This window comes from Babylonia areolata, chromosome 10 (assembly GCF_041734735.1).
Source record: "Babylonia areolata isolate BAREFJ2019XMU chromosome 10, ASM4173473v1, whole genome shotgun sequence".
In the NCBI taxonomy this organism is placed as follows: Eukaryota; Metazoa; Mollusca; class Gastropoda; order Neogastropoda; family Buccinidae; genus Babylonia; species Babylonia areolata.
In genome coordinates this window covers 39,515,693-39,523,192 of record NC_134885.1, presented here as the reverse complement: position 1 = coordinate 39,523,192, position 7,500 = coordinate 39,515,693, and positions in this window count along the sequence as shown.

The following is a 7,500-nucleotide window of genomic DNA, read 5'->3' as shown; positions in this document are numbered from 1 at the left end:
TGGTCATGGTTTATCTTTCATTTTGCGACGCCAGCGCAACTATTTGACAAAAGGCGAAGAGGATTCAGAAGGTGAAGAGGAAAAAAGATACTGAGCTCATGCAGGCACCATTTTGTCGTATGTCTGCAAAGAGATTTAGCGCCTCCAGTGTTCCGCCTCAGTGCAGACCAAAAAGCTCGTAACATCGGACTTTCTTTTTATCGGTTTACCATCAGTTTTCTTCTCTCTCTCTCTCTCTCTCTCTCTCTCTCTCTCTCTCTCTGTGTGTGTGTGTGTGTGTGTGTGTGTGTGTGTGTGTGTGTGTGTGCGTGCGTGTGTGTGTGTGTGTGTGTGTGTGTGTGTGTGTGTGTGTGTGTGTGTGTGTGTGTGTCTGTCTCTCTCTCTCTCTGTCTGTCTGTCTCTTTCTTTTTTCTTTCTTTCTTTCTTTCCTTCTTTTTTTTTCCTTTTCGTTCTTTTCTTTTCTTTCTCATCATCATCATCATCATCATCATCATCATCTTCTTCTTCTTCTTCTTCTTCTTCTTCTTCTTATTATTATTATTATTCTAAGCCCACTTCTACTTCTTCTTTCTTCTTCTTTTTCTTCTTCGACTCAGCCCCATCCTCCCTCTTCTTTTTCCACATCTTCTCCTCCTTCTGTTCATTCTCCTTCTTCCTCTTCTTTTTTTTAACCCAACCTGTTCTTTCTACCACATTCATCTTTTTTTCTTCTTCTTCGTTTTTTTTTTTTTTTTTTTTTTCCTTTTCAAAGTGGATGAATATCGGATGTGACGTTGGTTTCTGTACATTTTTTTCTCACCCACCTGCCTACCTGATCCCCCCCCCCTCACCCTCTCCCCACCCCTGTACGCATCCTTTTATTTACTTAGTTCCAGAACATAAGAAGACGTTAACAGACTTGGTACAATTAGTCCGCCAGACGCTGTACACAGACATCCCCGCAGGGCTGAGTGCCTCAATCGACACAGAGGTAGTGAGAAGGCAGGAGGCAGGAATTCTGATTAGCAACCCCTTGCTCAGCTGGTTGGAGCTTTTAATGAAGAGACGTTCCGCTGGAGAGAGGCCGAGCTCTCTGTTGGTCGGTCTGTCTGTCTGTTTGTCTCTCTTTGTCTCTCTGTCTCTGTTTCTGTCTGTCTCTGTTTGTTTGTCTCGCCCTCCCTTCACCGTCTGTCTGTCTGTCTTCCTGTCTGTCTGTCTGTCTCTCTTTGTCTCTCTGTCTCTGTTTCTGTCTGTCTCTGTCTCTCTGTTTGCCTCTCCCTCCCTTCACCGTCTGTCTGTCTGTCTGTCCGTCTGTCTGCCTGTCTGCCTGTCTCTCTGTCTCTGTTTCTGTCTGTCTCTGTCTCTCTGTTTGCCTCTCCCTCCCTCACCCTATGTCTGTCTGTCTGTTTGCCTGCCTTTCTTCCTCTCTGTCTCTGTCTCTCTCTATTGATTTAGTTTTGGATTTGGTTTTCATCAGTATTATTACTATTGTTACATGTTATTTGCATTATGTACCCCGATGTCATTTTGGGCTGTTGAGCTATTGACGTTAAAGTGTTTGGTGTTCAGTGTGTTCCGAGTTCTCTCTTCCTCTCTGCCGCTCTCTCTCTCTCTCTCTCTCTCTGTGTCTCTGTCTCTGTCCCCTCCCCCTCTCTCTCTGTCTCGCTCTTTCTCTCTCTCTCTGTGTGTGTGTGTGTGTGTGTGTGTGTGTGTGTGTGTGTGTGTGTTGGGTGGAGAGAGTGTATGCATGTGTATGGATATGAATGTATGAATGCGTTCGTTTTATTACTTTTTACGATGTTAATGATGATGGTGGTGATCATTCTTCGTTGTAGTAGCAGTGGATGTAGCAGTGTTAACAAAATTATTATTTTTGTGTCGTTATCGTTAATGTTGTTATTGTTATTGTTGTCACAAGGACAGATTGGAAGACTGGGCGATGCTTAAAATCTTTATCCTTGAGTAATAAAGTTTTTGAATCTTGAATCTCTTGAATCTCTGTGCCCCTTTACCAAGTTGTTTTGGGTTTTTTTAACTCACTCAGTACGGCCAGTCCTCTCTTTTCCTTTACACAAACCCCTCGGATGTCCAGTGGGTGTCTGAATGACCCAACCTTTACCTTCCGTCGCAAGAATTGTGGTATTCTTTGTCAACATTCATCTCTTCGGTATAAGAGGCTTCCTCTTGCAATATTTTGATGATGGTAATTGGGGTGAAACGCTGTTAACGTCGTCTCTTCCGCCGTTCGTATGGAGAGAGTTAAGATATATATGACAGTGCAGTGGGTGCTGCATGCTCAAGTGACAGAATGCTGAGCCGCGCGTGATTCGTGGCTGCTCGAAATCAGAGAAAAAAAATTTTTTAAGAGCATTTTCGCTTCCACCCTGTTAACCCTTTCACCACCAAGCTGGCATTTCTGCACAGGCGTGGTAGAGAACCCATGTCACTGAAAGGTGACCATTCATTGGTCTGTTATCCATGAACCTACTGCTCTTAATGTTCGGTGGTAGGATAGTGCCATATTTTCCATACATCGCAGGGAGAATCCTCAGCTATTCTTAACCACTGTCTTTTCTGTGTTTTTTCCACAAGGGAATTTTGTACTCTAAATTGACTGGCGGTGAAAGGGTTAATGTGTTGCATGTTCTGGTGGTGTCAGTGCAATGGCAGACAGCTCGCCCCCTCCCCCCCCCCCCCCCCCACCTCGTTCCCTCCCCCCACTCGTTCCCTCCCCCTGTCCCAACTTTTCACCCCAACCCTCCTGGGATTTCCACCGTCAACGATTATCACCTGAGGCAAATGTCGACGTCAGAAGCGAATTGAGTTAACTACCCTCGATGATCGATGTGAGTCTCTTAGTGAGTTCCCCGTTGTTCGCTCTTCTGCCCCGAACTCGACTGAGTTTATTTACGTACCGTCAAGTTCCCTGTAGACGCGCGCTCCCAAGGAACACGAAGTTCACTGGAAGGTTGGGTGTGTGCGTTTACAATGTATCTTAAAGTTCATGGAGCTTCAAAAATATGCACTATAGCAAAAATTTCTTGATAAAGAAATTAGAATAATGAAAATCTTGGACAATGGAGATAAAAGGAAATCGGAATCAGTGGTAATGACTTTTGTCCCAGTCACACCATAGAATCCATGAACAGCAATTTTGGGACAGAAATGAAATGTGATCAAAATGTCTATGTGATGGGTTATATATATATATATATATATATATATATATATGAAAGCACAGTTGTAGTTGCTGTTTTGTTGTTGTTGTTTTTTTGTTTTTTTGTTTTTTTTGTGTGTTTTTTTTGGGGGGGGCTGGAGGGGGGGGGGGGGAGGGGGAGGGGTGTCCTCATAAATCATCCATGAAAAAAAAAATCTTGTTTTGGTCTGTAATCTGTTGCGTCGTTCCAAATTAAAGCATTCGACTTCACTGCCCTTACCATTGAGTTCTGCCTCAGCTGCGACTTAGTACTTACCATTTCCATCACTTTCAGATTATCAACGCTCGCTCGCCCGCATGTTTGGAAGAAAGGTTGAATTATGGGGAGTGTTGGTCCAGCGGTAACGCGTCCGCCTTGTAAGCGAGAGAATCTGAGTGGACTGGTTCGATTCCCATAGTCGCCAATATTTTCTCCCTCTCCACTACACCTTGAGTGGTGTTCTGGATGCTTGTCATTCGGATGAAACGATAAACCGAGGTCCCGTGTGCAGCATGCACTTTGCGCACGTAACGTGACCCATGGCAACAAAAGAGAAGTCCGTAGCAAAATTATGGAGAAAAATCCATTTCAATAGGAAAACAAATAAAATTGCAGGCAGGAAAAAAGAAGGGGGGGGGGGGGGGGGGGTTGGCGCTGAAGCGACGTGCTCTTCCTGGTGTGAGCAGCCAGAATTTCACACAGAGAAATGTCTTGTGACAATACAATACAATACAATACAATACAATATTTTGAGCTTATACTATGCGTTATTCGCCATCTTTCCTCTTACGTAAACGATTCTTTAGCGGTATCCTTCCTTCCCTGGTGCTGAATGGAAATGATCATTCATTATTGTTGTGTTGTGTTGCGTTAGGCGCTGATACCATCTGTGCATCACAGACAGAGTGGACTCGCAACGTGCTCTTTCCTTTCCCCCTCCTACACAGTATAATGATCACAACACAATACATCTTTGTTCATCCATTCAGGACTTGATCGTTCATCTGCAGGCTCGTCATTCACCCCACTCAGTATATCTGCCCACAGCCGGCGTCCAACACGGCACACACGGCATGATAAAGGGCAGCTCAATGTATAAATGAAAAAAAATCTACATATACACACAAACAGGTAATAAAACACAGCGGCTTCATTTTCTACACACACACACACACACACACACACACACACACACACACACACACACACACGCACACCCTTTCCCCTCCACACAAACACAGTGATTTGCCCTTCTATCATTCACTTTGTCATGTTTTTTTTCTGTATCTCTTTTAGGTCATCCTTGTCTGTTAAAATCATCTTTTCTTCATGTTAAGTTTTTGTTTCAATCTTTTTGGTTACCCATGCATGTTTTTTTGTTGTTGTTGTTTTTTAGGGAAATTGTTAATTTCTTTACTTGTAACAACACAGTCTTCACAAACAAATGAAGTATTCTGCCACAATGTCTGTATGTTCGCACACATCTTCTGCTCCATCCATGAACACATTGCAATCCGTGCTTTTGAGACCGCTCCTCAGCGTGTGAACGGCGTCAGCAAAACAGTCGCGAACTGTCCTGGTGCCAGTTGCATAGCTTGGTTCTAACTTTTTTTGACAGTTACACGTGACCAAATGCCTACGTTGACTGAACTACGTCATCGGTCAGTTCCATACTACACACAGTTAGTAGCGGGTTACGACCATACTAGGCTCTTCCGTCCGAGCAATGCTACTGGCTCCTGGTCACACGGGCTCGACGTTTAATTAACAAGCGGTATGTAGCGTGGAATCAAGTGAACCGGGTTGTGATCCGACCTTCCAAGGGGTGGCCGCTTTTGGGATGAATTAGGAGTTCCGCACGTTAGAGTTAAATATGTCTGTTCTTTCGTGTTCGTGCAGAAATCTGCTGGTAAAGAGTCAACACTTTTGGGGGTTTTTTTTGGTGTTTTTTTTTTAAATAAATAAAAGGTACATTGGAACAAACCCAGACACTTCCTCAAAAAAGGAAGCGCCGGGCCTGTCCTTATACAGATCATTTGACATGTGCACACAGCAACAAAAACGGAAGGAATGTGCAAACACAAATAAGCTTTTATTCAAGACTGGCATAACCTCTTTTATCCTGAACAAGCCACACACAACCCATGGACAATACAGAACAAACACATGGTTGCCTCGGTGGTTTTTAGACTTATTTTATTCATAAAGAGAGTAATGGTTTAAATCACAAGTTAAAATTTCAACGAGTCAGGTGCTTTTGTTTCAGTGTCGTGCAGATGAATTGTAGAATCTAAAATAGCCTCACATTAGAAATCCTTGTTACTAAACTATCTAGATCGCCAGAGTACAAAAATAGATAAACCAATAAAGAAATGGATGAATAAATAAATAAATAAAAAGATACAAAAATTATATTCAGCATCATCATCATCATCATAATTATATATATATATATATATATATATGTGTGTGTGTGTGTGTGTGTGTGTGTGTGTGTGTGTGTGTGTGTGTGTTCGTTCATTCGTTCTTTAGTTTAGCGTCTTTTCACTATCAGTGATATTAGACGAGTGTGTGTGTGTGTGTGTGTGTGTGTGTGTGTGTGTGTGTGTGTGTGTGTGTGTGTGTGTGACAGAGAAAATGTGTGTGTGTGTGTGAGAGAGAGAGAGAGAGAGAGAGAGAGAGAGAAGCCTTGAATCATTGCACTAATTATCGAAATAAGTTTGATTTGTTGGCCTTGAATCATTGCACTAACTATCGAAATTAGTTTGATTTGTTGTTCTTGTTCATTAATGTCACAAGCATAATAAACTTAAGGCATTATCTCAAACAAAGAAACAACAAAGATAAAACAAAGCAAAAACAACAACAACAACAACAACAACAACAAAAAGCACCAGGCACATCGTTTTAACGAGATATTTGATTAGTAGATTACAGGTACTAATTCTGCAAGAAGTCGCCCAAAGTCTGCAAGATATCCTTGAACTTACATGGTAATCTTTTTTTTAAAAAAAATCCCGACAGTATTATCATGAACTTGATTTAATTCAAAGTGAAAATAAACGGATTTCCTGCAATAACAGGGAAAGCAGCAAAAGGCCAGTGAACTGTGTGGCCTCGAAAGATAGCCCAGCACGTACAGTAACCCCTGGTGTTATTTCTTGGTTAATGAGAACCGAGGCCAGCCCTGTCCGACTATCGCAGTGTCCACACCTGGTCATCTTCCCATGCACTTAGTTACTAATAAACGCGGTGTTCAACCGTCAGCCAGTTCTACACACCTGACCATCGCAGTTCGCGCTATGAACCGACGTGAAGAGACACGAGCAAATTATTCTCTCATTTTACATGTGCGTAGGAGAGCCAGTTTTGGTGTGAGGATGGGTGTGGAGAGGAAGTGTTGTGGTAGTTTGTTGTATCATTTGTGGTGTTGTTTCTTGGTTTGAAACGGCTGTGACTGGGTCTCTCTCTCTCTCTCTCTCTCTCTCTCTCTCTCTCTCTCTCTCTCTCTCTCTCTCTCTCTCTCTACTAGGTTTAGCCTTGGTCTGGCGTGACAAGTCTTCTCGTTGCTGTCGTCGCTTCTTCTTCTTCTTCTTCTTCTTCTTCTTCTTCTTCTCCTCCTCCTCCTCCTCCTTCTTATTCTCCTCCTCCTCCTCCTCCTCCTCCTTCTTCTTCTTCTTCTTCTTCTTCTGTCTGTCTGTCTTTCACATTGATACATGAAGAAACATGGTGATGGTCTATGTAAAAAAACCATGTGGATTCTCTGTGCTTTGACGCGCCAGTTATGTGGAAATAATTCACGATCTTTAAGATTTCTATCCACTAATTCAGTGCGTACATGGGGCAAAGCTTGCGTGTGTTCATCCTTTGTCTCTGAATATGTTGTTTTTCTTTTTCAAAGCTGCCGACTTCAGTCTGTCTTTTTATCCCTCCCCCCACCCCTCCCATCCACCCCACTCCCACCTATCTCCATCCAGTCTCCTGGCACTAATCATATTTTGTCCTCACACCTACCTTATGAAAATATCGGATACCAACTCTCTGTTTACCTCTCTTCTTGCATTTCCGTCCCCCACTCCCACCCCGCCCCTCATCTGTCTTGTGATCACACCAACACGACAAAGACACCCGCCCCCCTCCCCCTGCTGGTTACTCTCAGAAGTAAGACCTATGGACACAGATCGTTTTCTTTTCAATCGTCAAAGACGTGGAACAAGCTCCCTGATAACCTCCGTCATTCTGATTCCCTCGCATCTTTTAAAGCTCGTCTCAGAACTCACCTTTTCCCTCAGCAATAATTTCAATTGTGGCAGGTCCACTTCCT